The sequence below is a fragment of the Mus musculus genome, chromosome 18 (genome assembly GCF_000001635.26).
Source record: "Mus musculus strain C57BL/6J chromosome 18, GRCm38.p6 C57BL/6J".
NCBI lineage: Eukaryota > Metazoa > Chordata > Mammalia > Rodentia > Muridae > Mus > Mus musculus.
Genome location: NC_000084.6, coordinates 40,791,954 through 40,814,736, shown reverse-complemented (window position 1 = coordinate 40,814,736; position 22,783 = coordinate 40,791,954). Strand labels below are relative to the sequence as shown.

The 22,783-nt window shown below is 39.1% G+C and overlaps 1 long non-coding RNA gene across 1 annotated transcript in view; it reads right to left on the bottom strand.

Moving 5' to 3' along the window:
* Positions 1–2,954: 2,954 nt before the first annotated feature.
* The window catches only part of Gm41710, a 31,714-nt gene continuing 11,885 nt past the window's right edge, over positions 2,955–22,783 (bottom strand). Inside the window, exons 2-3 of the long non-coding RNA XR_877352.1 lie at positions 14,700–14,810; positions 2,955–3,009 (exon numbers count right to left, since the gene is read on the bottom strand). This is a non-coding gene — a long non-coding RNA (predicted gene, 41710). The remainder of the gene's footprint in view (positions 3,010–14,699; positions 14,811–22,783) is intronic.

Genomic DNA, 22,783 nt, shown 5'->3' with positions numbered 1-22,783 from the left:
AGTGTGGAGTAGAGAGTGAAGAAAGGGCCACATAGAACTATCATAAAAGTTGTAACAATAAAAGGTTTTAAAAATAAGAAAGAAAAATAAAGTATAAAGGTTATTAAAAAATTATACATGGGTAATAAATTATCCTCTTCAGTATAACCTTGCAAAGAAAAAGAATATAGCCATGTGAGGGTAGCACACATAGGGGATATGAAATTATCTTTGAGATATCCAGTATATATCCCCAAAGACATGATGTATCATCAAAGTAATCAGTGTTGGAGACAGCCATGCAAGCAAGGCACAGAAAGTTTCACAGCGTTGGTGCCTACTGAAATCCTACAATAAAATAAATCCAATTCCTTGAAGGTTTAATCGACCCTGAACACAAATCTTATTTAACTTCTTAGGATTCCTCTAATATTTAAGGGAATTGAGGCAAGCTCAAGAAAAATTATTTGTTATACAAACAGACAAGCACTCCCGACTATACAGTGTGAATAAGACATGCTCCATTTTGGTCATTGTCTAGTAACTTTTCCCATTTTATTTTCTCTGTGACACATTGTCTATTCTGTAGATTATTTGCTTGGTTTTTTTTTCCAATTCTGCTTACCAGTACAAAAAATGAGAATCTAATGTATGCTTCCTTCTCTATATTCATGAATGTTGAACAGTCTGTGATATGCAGGGAAAACTCATAGGTGTTTGTCACATAAGGAATAGCTGCCTTCTGTTCCAAGGGAAGCAAAACTTAGGGACATCTGGTATACTTCTCCCCTGACATTTTGAGCAGCATATTAATGGTACATCCCTTGATGTGAGTATGAACATAGAGTCATAAAACAATGGTAAAGCATCCATTCTCACACATTAAAATTTTATGGGAGTGCCAGTTCTTAATGAAATATAATCGTCATTGTATTAAATAGTTTTATGACAACAATCTACATATCCTATGCAAAAATTACAAGGCCCAGTTATGAATCTTGTGCTGTCCTTTTTTGAATCTTACCAACCTTTCTATGAGACTAAAATATACAAGGAAAATCCAGCAGAGTTTATTAAGTATTTGTTGTACTACATGTTCCTGGATAAAGCTGTTGAGTAAGAGAGTCAGTAATTGTGCTATTACTAAAGGACTAATATAAAGCAAATGTGAAAAGTATACCTAACCATTTATAAGCCTATTCATAGTATAAGAATGAGTTTAAACCACAGTGGGAAAGTATCTCAGTTTGAATTGTTCAAAGGTGTTATCTTTCAATACACTGCATCAATGGTATTCAGAGTGTTAATCTCACTGAAAGGATTAGAATACATCAACAGTAGACACTTGGCTCTATGTATGGGTAGCATCCCTCCAATTCTCACTACAATAACATAATAGACACTAGAAAGATCTCTAGTTTGAGTTGTGAAAATTGCAGGTCAGAGAAGTTTGTTCTGATAAGTCTAAGTGGTTCCCATTAGAGTTTGTAGCTATCTGATCACAGAGTCAATTTCTAGTCAGTAAACTATACGAAACAAACATCTAACATTTTTCTTTCCAAATGAGAAATCTACTCATTTAATTCTTACTTAGTTACTGTATAATTCATATTAATTTTTGCTACTGAAAGCAGCAACTATGTTTATGTGCTTTATCATAGACTTAAATGTGCAGAGAATCAATGTTAAATCCATTTTCCATTGAACTGGAATCTTGCATTCACTGACCACAGAAAGAAATTAAATATGCTCAGATACCAAGGTTCTGACTGAATCTCAAAGCAATTTAAGAAGAGAGATTGTACTCATGACTCTTCTTATGAAGTTTCTTACTAGATTACTGTTAATAATCCATATTTAAAGAGCAAATTAATATCGGTATAATATGTTCCCTTAAACTGTTAATGAAATCTCTGATACAGTGAAAACATTCTTAAAACACTTCATACATTCCTTCATTCATTCTCCTTTCAAGGTTCAGTCATCCTTCAGAGAGTTCATGGTTTAACTTGATAGTGAGATCAATAATTTCCAACTGGCTTGGCTTTAGACTCAATCATATTTGTTACAACAGTGTTTGACTGAGCATTTAATTGTCTAGTGTTTTCATTGTTTTTTCCCTTTCTTGGTTATTTGTTTCTTTTTCTTTTTTCCTTTTTTTTTGTCAGACAGTGTCTCATATAATGTAGGTTGGCCTTGATTTTGCTATGTAGCCCAAGCCAGTCATGGAAACACGATATTCTTGCCTTTGCTTTTGAGTATTAGAGTTACTCCATATGCTGGTATACCCAGACACTTGAGGGCCTTAAAAGATAACAGTTGCATATGTGGCAGAGGATGGCCTTGTTAGACATCAGTGGTAGGAGGGGCCATTAGACCTGAGGGGGTTTGATGTTCCAGTGTAGGGGAATGCCAGGGTGGGAAGACAGGAGTGGGTGGATGGGTGGGTGGGAAAGCACCCTCAAAGAGGCAGGGGGAGGCAGAATGGGATAAGGAGTTTCAAAAGGGGAAATCTAGAAAGGGGAAAATATTTAAAATGTAAATAAAGAAAATATCCAATAAAAAAAAGGATAACATCTCTGCATAGGCCTGGGTTCTAAAGTGAGTAACCTTATACTCTGTATCATTAGGGCAAGTTGCTTCTTCTTCTGGAACCTGCATTTCATTTTCTACTTAGAAAAAAGAAATATATTCCCTAAGCTGTTTTCTTTTAAGATGTTACAAAAGCGTAATATTGAACATAAAGCACATACTCAAATTGCAATATATTATGATATCATAGACAAGAACAATCTGAGCATGAATCATGATGTCCAAATTTCTTCCATCATCCCTGACCCTGGAATAATTTTAGGGTTAACTGAAGAAAGTTGAGGATCTGACTTTCTTTTTCTGGGATGGCAATGAAAGACTCCTTTATATTCTGCCAAAACCTCCTCAGAATTTTCTGTTTATTCCAAGTGTTGTAAAGCTTAAGGCAGACCATCATTCAGGGTATTGTAAGCTCATGTTCTTCAGCATAGTTGTTTTCTAAAAAAAAAAAAAATTATATCAGAAAAAGAAAAGAGTGGATAAGGACAGAAGAGAGCAACAATTAACGCATAACCCACTTTCCTATCTTTTAAACCAAGTCTTCTGCAGCTATTTAATAAGACCACACACTTGCACTGATAAATTGCTTGCAAATTACATCAATCCTAAATTAGTTCCCAAAGTTCCTGGCCTCTGATGGCAGCAATGTTTTATGTAGACTTAAACAAGGAGATTTGGCAAAAAAGCATCAGCTTGCCCTTGCATAGCCTGCAATAACTAGTTGCAGAGAGTGCCTAAGAAATGAGAGAAATGTCCCCAAGAATTAATTTTTCACTTTGTCTACTAGTGCTGCCTCAGTGAGCTGCAGCACAGGTGTGTGATGGCCAAATATAGAAACCCTTCATCACCTCGTAAGAGTGAGGTCATCTATATTGATCCATGAGAAAGAGAGAGAGAAAGAACAGAGAGAGACAGAGACAAAGACAGAGAAAGACAGAAGGAAAGAAAGAAAGAGAGAGAGAGAGAGAGAGAGAGAGAGAGAGAGAGAGAGAGAAAGAAAGAAAGAAAGAAAGAAAGAAAGAAAGAAAGAAAGAAATGTTTCTATACAAGTGGTTTGTTGCAAAATATTCAGTGGATTTTTACTGATGTTTTATTTAATATCATCCAAAAGTTTACTGGAGAGAAAGTGGAAAGTGTTGAAGATAAATCTCTCTGTCTCTCTCTGTCTCTCTCTGTCTCTGTCTCTCTGTCTCTCTCTCTGTCTCTCTCTCTGTCTCTCTCTCTCTCTCTCTCTCTCTCTCTCTCTCTCTCTGTGTGTGTGTGTCTTTGATTTTTCCAAAATATATTGAGTTAATAAAATTTATGACATTTGTGTTCAACTGAATTATAATTTAACAGAATCAGAAAACATTTTTGTATTAATGACAGGTTGTCATTGTATTAGTAATATTCATCTCTTGCCTGCTGTCTGTCTGTCTGTCTGTCTGCCTGCCTGCCTGCTTGCCTGCCTGCCTGCCTGCCTGTCTGCCTGCCTTCCTGTCTGTCCCTAACCTCAGCTCTGTTTCTCTGGCATATCTGCCTCACTAAACACAGCCCTCAGCTATGACTAAGGAGAGAAGATTGAGTTGTAATCCCTTAACTGAGATCACAGCAAGGACACTGCCCATCCCTTGAGACCTCTTTATCAACAAGACGTTTGAAACATTTTGAATTTCCTGGAAGTCCTTCAAGAGTGCTAGCTGTTTTCATCAGAAACTGTCTGGCTTATGTGTAGAAGAGGAAGCTTTTCATGCTTGAGCATCCAGTGTGAAGACAGATATTCTCTGAGGAGAAGGGCTGCTGATACAGTAGAGACTCCCAGGTAACAGCTTTATAAAATGCAACAGAAACTCCATTTGTGCAGACAGATGCTCCATCAGACAGAACATTGCAAAATAGCACGTAAAGTCTAGAATGCCCCAGTTCAAGAATGAAGGATTAACTTCCTTAATCTCACTGGCCTCTTGCTCCTCATTGTCCAATTAATAAATATTCTACGTCTCTATTAACATATAGTAATGGTGAAAATCAAGAAGGGAGAATCTACACTCATAGCATTACTTTTTAGATAAAAGTGAACATGGAAATTAAATAATTGCACATTATCATAGATATTAGGGAGGAAACAGAAAATGAGATGATCTGTGTTACACTACATCATAAGTAGGGGCACTTCAGAAAACATCCAAGCTTCCACTGAATCCACATGACACTGTCATCTAGAATCAGTCAAATGTTCATGATCAGAAGAAACTTGTTAAACACTCATTTGAAATAAAATTTGTAGTATTTTCTGACAACAAAACCAACTATGTATATGTATTTCCTCCAAATTTCCTACAATTTGCTAATGTATTATCTGCATAGTCATACAGTCTTGAAAGCAGGCATTATATAATTTCAAGTTCCCTTACAAGACTGCTTTGACTTTTCTGGAAATGTTATATGTGTTTCAGGCTCTGATGTCTCAGTTATTACACGAGAAGCTCACTGAGCTTTGGGTTGGGATAACAGTAATCAGTTTGGAAATGATAAACATATTTATTTCTAATCTCATGAACACCCTTTGAGTATCTATCTATCTATCTATCTATCTATCTATCTATCTATCTATATCTATCTATATCTATCTATATCTATATCTATATCTATATCTATATCTATATCTATATCTATATCTATATCTATCTATCTATATATATATATATATATCAGTCTTGTGTCTAAAAGACACTGTTTCCTTAGTGTCAACTAAGACCTATCGCTTTTAATATTTCCACCTCCTCTTCCACGTAGATCCCTAAGAGCTGAGTGAAGAATTTGATGAAGAAATCCTAGTTAAGAAAGAGTCTCTCTCACAAGTAATTCCAGTTGGTGCCAGCACCTGGTCACCTTGAGCATGGAGTCGGCAGACACCCCCAAGGTCCCATAGAGGACTCTCCACTTGATCTTAGGACCACCAGTGAGAGAAACACAACTTCTGTTCCAATCCAATTGCACAGGACCTGAGACAGCATTAGGAAAGCAGGAAACCTGGCCTGACCAGGATCACAAGTCCCTTCCAGTCAGTGCCAGCACTGGGTCACCTGGGCACAGAGTTGGCAGACACCCCCCAAGGTTCCTAGTTGACAGCTTCTGAGACAGACCCCATTTCTGGCTCCAGACATTTGGGAACTTTCCCTGCCAGAGGAGAGGTGTCTGCCCTGCTCTGGAGGGCTTTGCAGGAGCACCTAGGGGAGCCATCTTGGTTCCCGGATTCCTCCAAGACTAGTCTGTGCAGATGAGAGTGTGGACTACAGAAGCTAACAGCTTCTGTGACAGGCAGAAACAACACAGCTTCTGGAACAGGTCCTTTTTCAGGCCTTCATCTTCTGCCAGGAGGGAGGTCCGAATACCAGATATCTGTACACCTTCCCTGTAAGAGGAGAGCTTGCCTGCAGAGAGTGCTCTGACTACCGAAACTCAGAGGAGAGAGCTAGTCTCCCTGGTCTGCTGATAGAGGCTAACAGAATCATGAGTGGAAAAATCTCTAACCAGAGACAACTATAACAACTAACTCCAGAGATTACCAGATTGTGAAAGGCAAACAAAAGAATCTTACTAACAGAAACCAAGACCATTCACCATCATCAGAACCCAGCACTCCCACTTCGCTCAGTCCAGGGCACCCCAACACACCCAAAAAGCTAGACCCGGATTTAAAAGTATATCTCATGATGATGGTAGAGGACATCAAGAAGGACTTTAATAACTCACTTAAAGAAATACAGGAGAACACTGCGAAAGAGTTACAAGTCCTTAAAGAAAAGCAGGAAAACACAACCAAACAGGTAGAAGTTCTTAAAGAAAAACAGGACATCACATCCAAACAGGTGATGGAAATGAACAAAACAATACTAGACCTAAAAAGGGAAGTAGACACAATAAAGAAAACCCAAAGTGCAGCAAAGCTGGAGATAGAAACCCTAGGAAAGAAATCTGGAACCATACATGCAAGCATCAGCAAAGGAATACATGAGATGTAAGAGAGAATCTCAGGTGCAGAAGATAACATAGAGAACATCTGCACAACAATCAAAGACAATGAAAAATGCAAAAATATCCTAACTCAAATCATCCAGGAAATCCAGGACACAATGAGAAGACCAAACCTAAAGATAATAGGAGTAGATGAGAATGAAGATTTTAAACTTAAAGGGCCAGCAAATATATTCAACAAAATTATAGAAGAAATCTTTCCAATTCTAAAGAAAGACATGCCCATGAACATACAAGAAGCCTATAGAACTCCAAATAGACTGGACCAGAAAAGAAATTTCTCCCGACACATAATTAGAAAAACAAATGCACTAAATAAAGATAGAATATTAAAAGCCGTAAGGGAAAGGGGTCAAGTAACATATAAAGGCAGGCTTATCAGAATTTCACCAGACTTTTCACCAGAGACTACGAAAGCCAGAAGATCCTGGACAGATGTTATAGAGACACTAAGAGAACACAAATGCCAGCCCAGGCTACTATACCCAGCCAAACTTTCAATTACCATAGATGGAGAAAACAAAGTATTCCATGACAAAACCAAATTCACACATTATCTTTCCACAAATCCAGCCCTTCAAAGGATAATAACAGAAAAAAATCAATACAGGGACAGAAACCACGTCCTAGAAAAGCAAGAAAGTAATCCTTCAACAAAACTAAAAGAAGACAGCCACAAGAACAGAATGCCAACTCTAACAACAGAAATAATAGAAATCAACAACTACTTTTACTTAATATCTCTTAATATCAATGGAGTCAATTCCCCAATAAAAAGACATAGAATAACAGACTGGCTACACAAACAGGACCCAACATTTTGCTGCTTACAGGAAACCCATCTCAGGGAAAAAGACAGACACTACCTCAGAATGAAAGGCTGGAAAACAATTTTCCAAGCAAATGGTGTGAAGAAACAAGCTGAAGTAACCATTCTAATATCTAATAAAATCCACTTCCAACCCAAAGTTATCAAGAGTCAAGGAGGGACACTTCATATTCATCAAAGGTAAAATCTTCCAAGAGGAACTATCAATTCTGAATATCTATGCTCCAAGTGCAAGGGCAGCCACATTCATTAAAGAAACTTTAGTAAAGCTCAAAGCACACATTGCACCTCACATAATAATATTGGGAGACCTCAATACACCACTTTCATCAATGGACAAATCATGAAAAAAGAAACTAAACAGGGACACAGTGAAACTAACAGAAGTTATGAAACAAATGGATTTAACAGATAGCTACAAAACAATTTATCCTAAAACAAAAGGATATACCTTCTTCTCAGCACCTCATGGTACCTTCTCCAAAATTGACCATATACTTAGTCACAAAACAGGTCTCAACACATACAAAAACATTGAAATTGTCCCATGCATCCTATCAGATCACCAAGGACTAAGGCTGATCTTCAGTAACAACATAAATAATAGAAAGCCAACATTCACGTGGAAACTGAACAACACTCTTCTCAATGATACCTTGGTCTAGGAAGGAATAAAGGAAGAAATTAAGGACTTTTTAGAGTTTAATGAAAATGAAGCCACAACATACCCAAACTTATGGGACACAATGAAAGCATTTCTAAGAGGAAAACTCATAGCTCTGAGTGCTTCCAAAAAGAAATTAGAGAGAACACACACTAGCAGCTTGACAACACAACTAAAAGCTCTAGAACAAAAGGATGCAAATTCACCCAAGAGGAGTAGACAGCAGGAAAAAATCAAACTCAGTTCAAAATGAACCAAATGGAAACAAGAACTATTCAAAGAATCAACCAAACGAGGAGCTGCTTCTTGAGAAAATCAACAAGATGGATAAACCCTTAGCCAGACTCACCAAAGGGCACAGGGAAAGCATCCTAATTAACAAAATCAGAAATGAAAAGGGTACATAACAACAGATCCTGAAGAAATCCAAACAACCATCAGATCCTTCTACAAAAGGCTATACTCAACAAAACTGGAGAACCTGGATGAAATGGACGAATTTCTAGATAGATACCAGGTACCAAAGATAAATCAGGATCAGGTTAATGATCTAAACAGTCCTATATCCCCTAAAGAAATAGAAGCAGTCATTAATAGTCTCCCAAACAAAAAAAGCCCAGGACCAGATGGGTTTAGTGCAGAGTTCTATCAGACCTTCAAAGAAGATCTAATTCCAGTTATTCACAAACTATTCCACAAAATAGAAGAAGAAGGTACTCTACCCAGCTCATTCTATGAAGCCACAATTACTCTGATACCTAAACCACAAAAAGACCCAACAAAGATAGAGAACTTCACACCAATTTCCCTTATGAATATTGATGCAAAAATACTCAATAAAATTCTTGCTAACTGAATCCAAGAACACATCAAATAATCATCCATTCTGGCCAAGTAGGTTTCATTCCAGGGAATCAGGGATGTATTAATATACGGAAATCCATCAACGTAATCCATTATATAAGCAAACTCAAAGATAATAACCACATGATCATCTCATTAGATGCTGAGAAAGTATTTGACAAAATCCAACACCCATTCATGATAAAAGTCTTGGAAAGATCAGGAATTCAAGGCCCATACCTAAACATGATAAAAGCAATCTATAACAAACCAGTAGCTAACATCAAAGTAAATGGTGAGAAGCTTGAAGCATTCCTACTAAAATCAGGGACTAGACAAGGCTGCCCACTTTCTCCCTATCTATTCAACATTATACTTGAAGTCCTAGCCAGAGCAATTCAACAACGAAAGGAGAACAAGGGGATACAAATTGGAAAAGAAGAAGTCAAAATATCACTTTTTGCAGATGATATGATAGTATATATAAGTGACCCTAAAAGTTCCACCAGAGAACTCCTAAACCTGATAATCAGTTTCAATGAAGTAGCTGGATATAAAATTAACTCAAACAAGTCAATGGCCTTTCTGTACACAAAGGATAAACAGGCTGAGAAAGAAACCAGGGAAACAACACCCTTCTCAATAATCACAAATAATATAAAATACCTTGGCATGACTCTAACTAAGGAAGTGAAAGTTCTGTATTATAAGAACTTCAAATCTCTGAAGAAAGAAATTAAAGAAGACCTCAGAAGATGGAAAGATCTTGCATGCTCATGGATTGGCAGGATCAATATAGTAAAAATGGCTATCTTGCCAAAAGCAATATACAGATTCAATGTAATCCCCATGATACTTCCAACTCAATTCTTCAACGAATTAGAAAGGGTAATGTCCAAATTCATCTGGAACAAAAAAAAAAAAAAACCTAGGATAGCAAAAACTCTTCTCAAGAATAAAAGAACCTCTTGTGGAATCACCATGCCTGACCTAAAGCAGTACTACAGAGCAACTGTGATAAAAATTGCTTGGTACTGGTATAATGACAAACAAGTAGACCAATGGAATAGAATTGAAAACCCAGAAATGAACCCACACACCTAGGGTCACTTGATCTTTGACAAGGGAGCAAAAACCATCCAGTGGAAAAAAGACAGCATCTTCAACAAATGGTACTGGCACGACTGGAGGTTATCATGTAAAAGAATGCGAATTGATCCATTCCTATCTCCTTGTACTAATGTCAAATCTAAGTGGATTAAGGAACTCCACATAAAACCAGAGATACTGAAACTTATAGAGGAGAAAGTGGGGAAAAACCTAGAAGATATGGGCAGAGGGGAAAAATTCCTGAATAAAACAGCAATGGCTTGTGCTGTAAGATCGAGAATCAACAAATGGGACCTCATAAAATTGCAAAGCTTTTGTAAGACAAAAGACACCGTCAATAAGACAAAAAGGCTATCAATAGATTGGGAAAGAATCTTTACCTATCCTAAATCAGATAGGGGACTAATATCCAATATATATGTAAAGAACTTAAGAAGGTGGAATCCAGTAAATCAAATAACCCCATTAAAAAATGGGGCTCAGAGCTAAACAAAGAATTCTCACCTGAGGAATACCGAATGGCTGAGAAGTACCTGAAAAAATGTTCAGCATCCTTAATCATCAAGGAAATGCAAATCAAAACAACCCTGACATTCCATCTCACACCAGTCAGAATGACTAAGATCAAAAATTCAGGTGACAGCAGATGCTGGCGAGGATGTGGAGAAAGAAGAACACTTCTCCACTGTTGGTGGGATTGCAAGTTTGTATAACCACTCTGGAAATCAGTCTGGCGGTTACTCAGAAAATTGGACATAGTACTACTGGAGGATCCTACAATACCTCTCCTGGGCATATATCCAGAAGATGTTCCAACCAGTAAGAAGGACACATGCTCCACTATGTTCATAGCAGCCTTATTTATAATAGCCAGAAGCTGGAAAGAACCCAGATGCCCCTCAACAGAGGAATGGATACAGAAAATGTGGTACATTTACACAATGGAGTACTACTCAGCTATTAAAAAGAATAGATTTATGAAATTCCTAGGCAAATGGATGGACCTGGAGGGCACCATCCTGAGTGAGGTAACCAAATCACAAAGGAACTCACATGGTATGTACTCACTGATAACTGGATATTATCCCAGAAACTTAGAATGCCCAAGATACAAGATACAATTTGCAAAACACATGAAACTCAAGAAGAATGAAGACCAAGTGTGGATGCTTTGCCCCTTCTTAGAATTGGGAACAAAACACCCATGGAAGGAGTTACAGAGAAAAAGCTTGGAGCTAAGCTGAAATGATGGACCATCTAGAGACTGCCATACCAGGAGATCCATCCCATAATCAGTCTCCAAACGCTGACACCATTGAATACACTAGCAAGATTTTGCTGAAAGGACCCTGATATAGCTGTCTCTTGTGAGACTATGCCGGGGCCTAGCAAAAACAGAAGTGGATGCTCTCAGTCAGCTATTGGATGGATCACAGGGCCCCCAATGTAGGAGCTAGAGAAAGTACCCAAGGAGCTGGAGGAAATCTGCAACCTTATTGGTAGAACAACAATATAAACTAACCAGTACCCCTCCCCCCCCCCAGACCTTGTGCCTCTAGCTGCATATGTATCAGAAAATAGCCTAGTCGGTCATCAGTGGAAAGAGAGGCCCATTGGTTGTGCAAGCTTTATATGCCTCAGTACAGGGAAACGCCAGGCCTAAGAAGTGGGAGTGGGTGGGTGGAGGAGTGGGTGGGGAAGGGTATGCGGGACTTTTGGGATAGCATTGGAAATGTGAATGAAATAAATACATAATTAAAAAAATAGAAAGTGTTTCTCACTCTCTGCACATTGTTCAGTTGTATATCTCTATGTTAGTTCCCATCCCCCACAAGGATAAACTTTTCTGAGAAAGATTGAGTGATACTCTGATCTGTGAATATCATGATATGTCATTAGAAATTATTTTTCTTCCTAGACAGAGTTTGTCTGGGTAGTCCTGGCTGTCCTGGAACTCACTCTGTAGATCAGACTGGCCTCGAACTCAGAAATCCACCTGCCTCTGCCTCCCAAGTGCTGGGATTAAAGGTGTACGCCACCCTGCCCGGCTAAGAATTATTTTATTGCTATTTTCCTTTAGCAGAATAATAGCCGAATCTTTTCACCTAAGCCCATGACCTATCTAGTCTCAGATTTTGGTCATGTTAACAGTATCATATATGGGTTTTATCTGATGGAATGACCACTAAATGCAATCAGAAATTGTTTAGTTACTTCCACAATCTTTTTGCCACTATTGTATATCTTGTAAGTGGATCTGTTATAGGTTACAGGGTTTGTATCTGCGGGAAATTGAGGACTAGTTTTCCTCTCCGGTGAATAGTAGCATCTAGAGCAATGAACGCTTTTCAGTAGGAGTGTAGCTTGATGTCACAGTAAGTTATGTTGATACCATCAGGCTGTGGTTGTCAGCTTTCAACAACCTCACCTTGCTAATGATGTGATGGAGTACCAGGAAAGACACCCATGACTCTTCCTTACAAAACAGAGCACTTGGCAGAGAACATATACAGATTCTCAGTTTTCCAATGTTTTTCCAATGACTATTTCTTCTCTTCAAAAGCCAATAGATAAAGTTAATTTACACTTTTTCAAAATGATACATAATTTGCTACCTAAGAGTATAAATGACTTAGTGTAAATCAATGTTTTATATGCCTTTGTTTCCAGTTGTGTACTTATGTGACTAGATTTGGTGAATAGAAAGTCAATGGTTGCAGAGTCACGTTGAGTTAATTGTTGCAAAATTACAGGAAGACAAGCTGCTAATCAGTAGCCATTTGTCAGGTGAACACACAATTCCAACATTCTTCCCAAAAGAAAGGTCTTTCTCATATTTTAAAATAAGTATAAACAAAAACATCAAGGGTTCCTTGGTGGCTGAAGCTGGGAACTCCCCCTACTTAAATCTATTCCCTTACAAGCGTTCTTCATTTTTATATAGAAATGGTGGTCAGAAGGTTAATTGAAACATAGAATATGCAGATGTGAACATCAGTGATGTCTGACAGTTTAATAAGTTTATTAACTTTTGGTCTTTTGCATTTGGGGAAAACATAATTTACTATTCTTCCTATGTTGGTTTTCAAGATAGGCAGACAACAGATCTTGAGTTCTTTAAAAACAATGTTAACACACAATGTTCCATTTCAGTTTGTCTTTGAAAACAGACATTATTTAAAGTCTACAAAAATGGTGACTTCTAGGTGCCTGTCGATCTGACTCAGAAGATTGCATGGAAGACTCTGCCAGTGACATCTGTCACCCCATAGATTTGGGTGATCTGACTGACTGCACATGTTGTTTCCTTCTCCATCATTTTTCCATGCATATCTTTCCTGAAGCTGAATGCTAGGTTGAAGAAGTTAGCTTTCCATGACAGGAGAGGACCATTCTTAGGTCACAATGATAAGAGCAGGTAGACTTGCCTGCTAGAAACTCCAGACAAGTTTGTCAAGGTCCATGTGAGGCTCTGTAATTGAATGGAAGAATGGGAGCAGTATATACTTAAAATATTGCCTATGAAGTTGTGAGTTTTAGTATAGCACATTTCAGCCTAGTGATGACATGCTTCGGTCTTTATCTTCCTAGTTGCTTCTCAAAGTCCTATATTCCATCATTGCTTCAAAGTTGACTGCACTGTCTCTTATTTTGTTCTTATAAAACATAAACTCCTTTCTGCCTGTAGACTACTGTATATGGGATTTTCTCTGGCTGGAGCATACACTCTTCTTTTATCACCTTTTCCTTTTTCTTTAGACATGGCTTCAGTATCTTCAATATCTTCAATATCATGGATTACATTATGAAAATTTCATGTCTCTTAGTCACACACCTATACCAAGTTGATGTGTCTTTGTGTACTTGAGCTTCTTCATGGCCATTTGCACACTTGTAACTATTAGATTTTGATTATATCACTGCCTTTTCAGTGAGAAATATGAGTATAGCAAACCTGATAGTGCTCATGGATAAGGCTATCTCAGTCAATCAGAGCTTTGCACATAATTCTCTCACTTTCTCTTTGTCTCTCTTTGTCTCTGTCTGTTTCTCTCACCTCTCTTTTTTCTCCTCCCCCTCCCTCTTTTTCTTTTCCCTCTTTCTTTATTTTTGTTCTGGGGTAGGGGAGAGTGTCAGAGCAGAGTTTCTCTGTGTAACCTTGGCCATCCTGGAATTCACTCTAGCGAAGACTGGTCTCAAAATAGCAAAGATCTGCCTTCCTCTGCCTGCCTCTGCCTGCCTCTGCCTGCCAGTCTCTGCCTGCCAAGCGCTGGGATTGAAAGGCATGTTTCATCACCCACACAGCTACTTGGTTCCTCTTACTTTCCTCTTCGTTTGAAGAACATCTCCAGTTTCACTCCACTCATATCGTTACTGTGATGCTGCCCACTCAAGCTAACTCTAAAAGTCTATTCTGTGAAACTTAAATGACTGTTGCAACCAAGATCCACTAGAGCTTTTTCACCAAACTTTTGGAAATAAAGTCAAGAATGAAAAGCAGTCCTTCTTTATGTAACTGTATATTAGGTGGAAGACTCAGTGAACATAAGCAGCCGTTGTTCAGACATGAATATAAAACATGCAGACTTTAGAGAGAATGAGTTAAACAGACAAGCAGAGAGGTGCACTCCATTTTCAAAACACATAATTTCCATGCCAGCCTACCGTCATGCTGAAGATCCGTCTGTGTTGTGCTCAGGCTCCTGCAGCAGTTCCCGCAGTATATCTCTGGGCTCGAATCTAGGTGTCCCCAAACTGCACTCCTCTTTGTGAGATCTAGGAGACAATGTTTGCTTCTTTTAGCTTCTAGGAGCTTCCCACAATACTTGACTTAGGATTTTTTTCCTCCATCTCCAAAACACACAATGTCACCTCTGCCTCCTTCAAAAAGTTCCTACTTGTAAAGGCTTGAGAGTACACCAAGTCCACACCTGGGTAATCCAGGATCATCTCCTCAGCTGCAAGTCTTTATCCCAATTCACATCTGCAATGTTCCTTTTGACAGAAATGTATAGTCACAGGCTCTGGGATTAAGAACATCTCCGTCTTGAGGGACTCTTCCTCTATCTAGTATATTTAGTCCATAGGACAAATGTCTCTATGTGTATAGATTATGTCAGTCTATATTTCTATAGCAGAAATGTCCCTTGCACAATGTGTCCTATATTTCTGTCTATATTAATAGTGATCAAATTCCTAGCTTAGAAACCCAGAGCTCTTTAAAACTGTTTGCTTTTCAAAGCATGCCCATTCCCCAGTTATTTGCTATGTCTGGCATAACTATCCCTCAAGTCGACCAAGGTGACTACATTTTACTGATGTTCTACTTCAGGCTGAACTCTTCTTTCCCTGTAGCAACAGAGCCCATCATGGATGTTTGCAGTTTCTTTCTTTCTTTCTTTCTTTCTTTCTTTCTTTCTTTCTTTCTTTCTTTCTTTCTTTCTTTCTTCCTTCCTTCCTTCCTTCCTTCCTTCCTTCCTTCCTTCCTTCCTTCCTTCCTTCCTCTCTCTCTCTCTCTCTCTCTCTCTCTCTCTCTCTCCCTCCCTCCCTCCCTCCCTCCCTCCCTCCCTCCCTCCCTCCCTCCCTCCCTCCCTCTCTCTCTCTCTCTTTCTTTCTTTCTTTCTTTCTTTCTTTCTTTCTTTCTTTCCCAGCAATGCTCCCTCTCAGTGGTAATCTCATTATCCAATCACACCATGTTTCCACACATGATCACATAATGCTGCTTATCTTCCCCCCGCCAAAAAAAGCACATTTGATGGCTCTGAAATTCCCTAAACTACATCTAGACTTTCATACAATAATTGAATTTAATTCATCATATAACTTCCTTTGTTTGGACTTCACCCCTCCTTTATGTAGTCTAAGTTACCAAAGGGCTTTAATGAGTATTTGCATCATGAAATGTTTGCTTTGTTTATTGTTCCTTTCTTCTGACTGTATGTCAGGTGCTCATATGTGTGGAAAGAAATCAAAGACAATTCTAAGAAATTTTTTTTGCAAAAGGTACGGTATGGAAGGATACAAGAAATGTGTGAGATGTGATGCAGCACAGAGGATGTGTGAGGGAGGTGTGTAAATTGAGAAAGTGTCACAGGAGACATATGATTCTTTTAATAGAACTAAATTTGCCTATCAACTTGAATGCTTTTGAATATCTGATATCATCTATGTTTTGAGGAAACAGAAACATGAAGAACAAAGTTACCATCCTTACAGTTCATATGCTAGTGGTAAAAAACAGAAAATTAACAGTTCAACACATTGACAATATATACATTTTTGATAGGATTATTCCAGTGATATAAATTCAACAGCATAAGGGATCAATGAATATGGATAAATGCTGGAATCCCTTTTAGGCTGGGTTTTAAGGTCAGTTGCAGAGGAAACGTCATATAGCTCAGATTTGCAGTATAAAAACATTCTGTGTATGAAGACCTAAGTGGAGAGGGTTTGGAGGTAGGAACCAGCAGGGCACAGGCCATGGTTTAGAAAAACAAACAAACAAACAAACAGACTTGAAATTCTAAGAAAGAGAAAACAGTAAACCTGTGTAATGGGTGCTTTTGTTTTCTCAGATGGAAGGATGAGATGAGACCCTCACTAAAGCTGTGCAAATTCACAGCTTGGGCTGAGCTCAAAGCATCTCTTTCTCTGTTCTAACTATCCCTAGGCCTAGGTCTGGAAGCTTCAGGTCTCTACATAATCTAATATTACAAAACATCCGATTCAACCTCTCACCTTTCAGCTTCTGACTGAATTGCTCTATTCGGCCTCATACTAATTTCGGCAATGTGTCCCAATCTTCCGTCTTCCTGTGATTCTGGCTTGTTCTGTCTTCCCTTGTGCCTTGCTTTTTTTTCTCTACGATTCGTCTCTGTAAAGCTATCTCTGTTAAACTACCATACCATAGAGGAATTTTAATCCAGCAACATGGCTCCTCTGGTCACATACATAGAACTTTTAGGTCTGTGTGATCTTGCTGGAATACAGACCGGACCTTAGTACACACCTTTATGTAGGGAAACTCTGCTAAGTAAGGTTAAAGTCTACCATATCTAAATAGCTCCACTGAGCTTGGTGCAAAATGGAGGACTCTAGGACTCTCTTTACCATCAGGGCTTCCCCTTCTTTGATCTTGCCCTCAGATGCTGACCCCAGCCCCAGCCCAAGCCCCAATACCCTCTTCTTATGTGAGGTAGAGATGTCCTTGGTAGACCTACAAGTTCAACTTCCTGTTTCCTAGCATGTCCACCTTTTCTGTGAGACCTGGGAATTGAACTCACGGCCTTTTGCTTGTTTGGCAAGCACTTGTTCATCTGTCTCTCTTTGCAATTCTTAAAACATGAGAAATAAAACTTACCAAAGGTAATTAGTTGATTAAATAGAGGTAGTGAGGGAACTGAAAGAACGGGATTATATGTTATGCCAAAGGTCAAGTAAAGAACATACAGAAAAAGGAAAGAATCTATCTTGTTAAATGGGACTGGCAGGCCAAGGAACAGGAGCCAAAGTCAAAGTCACCTTTATTTTAAGAATGAATGCCCTCTTGGGTTGGATTAAAGAAAAAGGATGAAGGAGAGAAAAAGTCAGCTGGTATGGTCTACACTTGCAAGGATTTTTGATGTCTGATCCAAATGATGAAGGCGGTTCAAGCCTTTTTAAAAAAAAACTCCTGATATTGATGTTTGCATTCCTATAAATTATTACAACAATAATTCACTGTATTACAGTTGTAATGAGAGTAGTAAAACATTCCCTCAGAGCGCTAGTATTATAATACCTGTGTACATTAGGTAAAGTGCTTAGGTGGATACCCTCATATTTAAACATGCGAATTTAGTAGGATTTGTTAAGCTTTAGGAACTGTTGTTTTCTTTTCAATAAAATAGGGATAACAATGGGCATTTTCTTTACTTGAGGGAGAGGAGAAAGGGAAAATGGGAGAGAAAGGAGGAGGATAGAAAACAAAAGAAGAATAAGAATGAGGGAGAGGAATAGGGGAAAGAACCATGATAATATATATGAGCATCTATGTCAGTGACACAGGCTTGGTGAGCACTCAATAATTTAGAGGAATTATTGTCATTACTATTTAGCCTTTGTTAACACTCTCCTTAATCAGTGGGATAGCAAATTAGGATTTCAGCTGCACCAAAGAGAACAATTTCTATCTCAACTGCGTCAGCCTTGATGTGCATCTTGTTCTGAGCCAGACCCTAATGCCCTTTCCCATTTCAAAGCACCACGGGGTATATCGCCAAGGGGATGGAACAGCTGTGTACCAAGCCTCACACAGAAACCTATTGAGTTAATGTCATTTTAAACATAGTTTTCTTATGTGTAAATTAGCTTGCAGATTTTTAGTTTCCTACCACTAATTACTAGATTAGCTAAAGTTACCCTGCAGGGAAATCCACAGCCAGGAAGACAAACATGGCATTCTTATGTGACTGCTTATTTGCATAGTTCACACAACTCTCAGTTTACAGAGGGAGAGAGAGAGATCCTTGCTTATTCTAGTTAAATCTGTTAGGACATTTATAGTTATACGCAAGAATATTAGGGAACAAATTAGCCCAAGGCTACAATTAATCATAATACAGAGCCTACACAAGGGAATAAAGAACTGAACAAATCTTCTAACATTCAGCTCTCTTTTTAACCCATGCAAGCTGGCTAGGTCATTTCCTGTCTTGGGAAACACGGAATGAAAACTTACTAGTAAAGCCTTATGACTAATGTTTGTTATGCAGCACCAGATACTGTGATGGGTAATATTTCCCACATGGTGGGATCAAGTAGCACTTTGGAGACAAACCTCTGATCATGCCTGTGAAAGATTATCTAGTTTAGGTTATCTTCTGGGCATGCCTGTGAGAGATTACTTTAATTAGGTTACATGAGGTGGCAAATCCATCTTAACTATGGGTAGCGATATTCATTGGCTGGGGTCCTGAAGTTAATAAAGAGTACACATCAAACTTGTGTGAGATTCATCCCCCTTTACTTACTGACGAGGGGATGGAAAGTGAGCACCTACCTCTAGCTCCTGCCATGACTCCCTCGCCATGACAAAGTCTACCCTAGAACTGTGAGCAAACGCAACCCTTCATTTCTTAAGCTGCTTTTGTCCTAAAATTTTGTCATCGCAGCAACACAAGTAACTGCAACCGATTCCTAGTACCTACCTTCAAATTTCAATTCCCACTAACCAAATTCTTGCATGGGATGAATCTTTTTTGCCAGGAACACCCTGCAATTATAAAAAACTACTCCAGGCATGATTAAGTGTGAATGCCTATGTATTTCCAACATACACACATTCTCATTCTCTCTCTCTCTCTCTCTCTCTCTCTCTCTCTCTCTCTCTCTCTCTCTCTCTCTCTCTCTCTCTCTCTCTCCTCTTTCCTCTGAATCTATGATTGCAATGGGTTAGATAACTAATTTCCCCACACCGTCATGTATTGCTGGTTTACTCCATCCCTGGTGTTACCGTTGAGTAGCACCTGTATCATGTTGGATTAAAACTTCTTTGCTGAATTAATTTATTGATTGAGTTAAGAGCTGGATAAGCTAATAGAAGGTGGGCTCTTTTTGGAGGAAGTAGTTTCTGGAGAACTGATTCATAAGACTTATTCTGGGCCTTGCCTGTACAGATGCCTGTTTCCTGGCTGCCATGAACATAGAAGCCTTTGTCCCAAAATCCTTCTCCACTGAGATTTGCACCTTTGACACTGATTGACAAAGCAATGAACATACAGCCAGAAACTAGAAGCCCCCAAAACAGTACTGCTTTCACAGTAGCTTCTCAGCTCGGTACCATGGTAGAGACAGATTTACCATATTCCCCAGCAGTTAAATTTCTGCATACACAAAAACCTGTGCAGAATATTTCTTGTAAGGTGACTTTCTTGCATGTTCTGTTGCAGAGTTGTAACATTATCACAGTGATAAAGGAAAGGACATTGAGCTAAGTAGTTGGATAATCCAAAGGGAAGACTGAGGATCATTGTGAAATAATGTCAAATAAGTCAGCTTCTCCCTCATTCATTTTCGCAACACACTGGCTTTGCCATTTTGGGAAGATCAAAAGCCCAAGCTTTTGATAACGTATTCATACATTTCCATTCAGATGAAAAGGAGTGGGGAAAAAAAAAGCTCTTAGATGGCTCTTAAAAAGAAAGGCCAGAAAGGAAGCTTTATTTTTAGATTTATTATTCTGAAGCCATGTTTTTTAGCTTTTATTACTTTAAAAATGCTGTGCACCCATTCAAGGTGAATGGTGGAGACTTTCCAGGCTTAAAACCATTCAGGATTCACTGTGGTGTCTGAACTACTTTACTGCTGCTCTGATAGAACGACATGACCACAACAACTCATAGGGGAAAGAGTTTCTTATGGCTTATAGTTCTAGAGGATTATAGTCCAAAATGGTGGGAACAACACAGCAGCAAGCAGAGGGAATGGCAGTGGCAGCAAGAAGCTAAGACCTTACTTCTTAGTAAGTATGAGACTCAATAATTAAGTAGTAAGAAAACTTACATCTTCACCAATAAAAGAGACCTGACTAGCACTTATTATTCAAAAACAGCTCGCAAAGACATCTAAACCTCCCCAAATGGCATCACCAACGTGGGACCAAATGCTCAAATACTTGAGCCTAAAGAGAGAATTCTTATCAAACCACTACAGTGCCCTAGAAATCTCCAAAGCAATTGGTGATAAGACTAAACCTTAAATTCGAATTAAGCATTTCTGCATCAAGCAGAAACAGAGAGGATTTTCACTTTGAACCTAAAAATAAAATAAAAAAAAAAGTGAGTCCAAATTCTATGACTACTGAAGATTAGTAAGCTATTGCTAACACATAAAATATGTAGCTGTGTTGCCTGCTTTTCTATACTATGACCAAATACACAAGACGTGACTTAAAGAAGAAAGGGTTTTCTTGCTCACTGTTTGAGAATATCATCATACATCAGGGCAAAGCGTGGAGACTCTAGTTGTGGCTTACAGGGATGAAAGGTAGTTAATCTCACTGTGTCAGTAGTCCTGGAGCATTAGGATAAAGGCCAGATTCCTTCCTGCCCTCCTTCCTTTTCCCAGCCTCTACCAAATGTATGTCTTTCATACCGTGTGAGTCTTCTTCTAGTCAAGTTGACAACTGAGATTCACTGGTGTTGGATTCCAAAGAAAGCTTGGACAAATGGCCATCTTTTGTGCCTAGTAGCACACCAAAGCACATGCTGTCCTCCAGACTCCTTCAGTATCGCATGCACCTATTCCAGAGTGCATGCTGACATCATGGGTCTTCTCACCCCTCTTCCAACCCTCATCTTCTCCAGCTCGTGGGCTTCCCTCCCCACAGATTCTCATTCACTTATCCCTGCTGTCTCAGCTAAGTGGTCTCTTGACTCCCTCACTTTTTTGGTTGTCTCATTGTCTTTGTCCCTAACTTCCCACCCCACCCCCAACCTCAGTGTCAGTCTACTGGCCAGGTTAAGTCTTCTATTTTCTCTTCGTGCTCAGGACTCTTCTGGATGCATCAGACTCTCACCATATCTACTATAAAACCCTGCTTAACTGTACCTTGGAACTGTCACGTTGTCAGCTGATACAACTGTGAGGTATTCTACGACTTAAATCAATGCCAAGCTCTTTCTTGCTTAATGAGTTTAGTTTTGAATTATTGATTTAGGGGCTGGAAAGAAGACACTGCATTTAAGAGAACTGACTGCTCTCCCTGAGGCCCCAGATTTGATTCCTAGCACCCAGAAGACAGCTCACAGCTACATGAAAATGCAGTCCCACTGGTACTCTTCTGTCCTCCATGAGCACTTCATGCACACACTGCATGGACATACATGCAGGCTGAACACCCATACACATAAAAATTAAGTTTATAAAATAATAAATACTCGTGATCCTCCTGCCTCTGCCTCCTTCAGCAAATCCTACCGGCGTGCGCCACCACTACCGGCAAAATGCAAACTAGCAGAGGATGGTGGTGAAGGGGGTGAAGTGTGGACACTATGCCCCTCCTTAGATTTGGGAACAAAACACCCATGGAAGGAGTTACAGAGACGGAGTTTGGAGCTGAGATGAAAGGATGGACCATGTAGAGACTGCCATAGCCAGGGATCCACCCCATAATCAGCATCCAAACGCTGACACCATTGCATACACTAGCAAGATTTTATTGAAAGGACGCAGATGTACCTGTCTCTTGTGAGACTATGCCGGGGCCCAGCAAACACAGAAGTGGATGCTCACAGTCAGCTAATGGATGGATCATAGGGCTCCCAATGGAGGAGCTAGAGAAAGTAGCCAAGGAGCTAAAGGGATCTGCAACCCTATAGGTGGAACAACATTATGAGCTAACCAGTACCCCGGAGCTCTTGACTCTAGCTGCATATATATCAAAAGATGGCCTAGTCGGCCATCACTGGAAAGAGAGGCCCATTGGACTTGCAAACTTTATATGCCCCAGTACAGGGGAATACCAGGGCCAAAAAGGGGGAGTGGGTGGGCAGGGGAGTGGGGGTGGGTGGATATGGGGGACTTTTGGTATAGCATTAGAAATGTAAATGAGTTAAATACCTAATAAAAAATGGGAAAAAAAAATAATAATAATAATAATAAATATTACTGTAAGTTATTCATATACAATAAACAGTGCCTTTCGTTAGATACATTTACATGTATACAAACAACAATCAAAGAAATTCCTTTACTGCCGCCCCTTC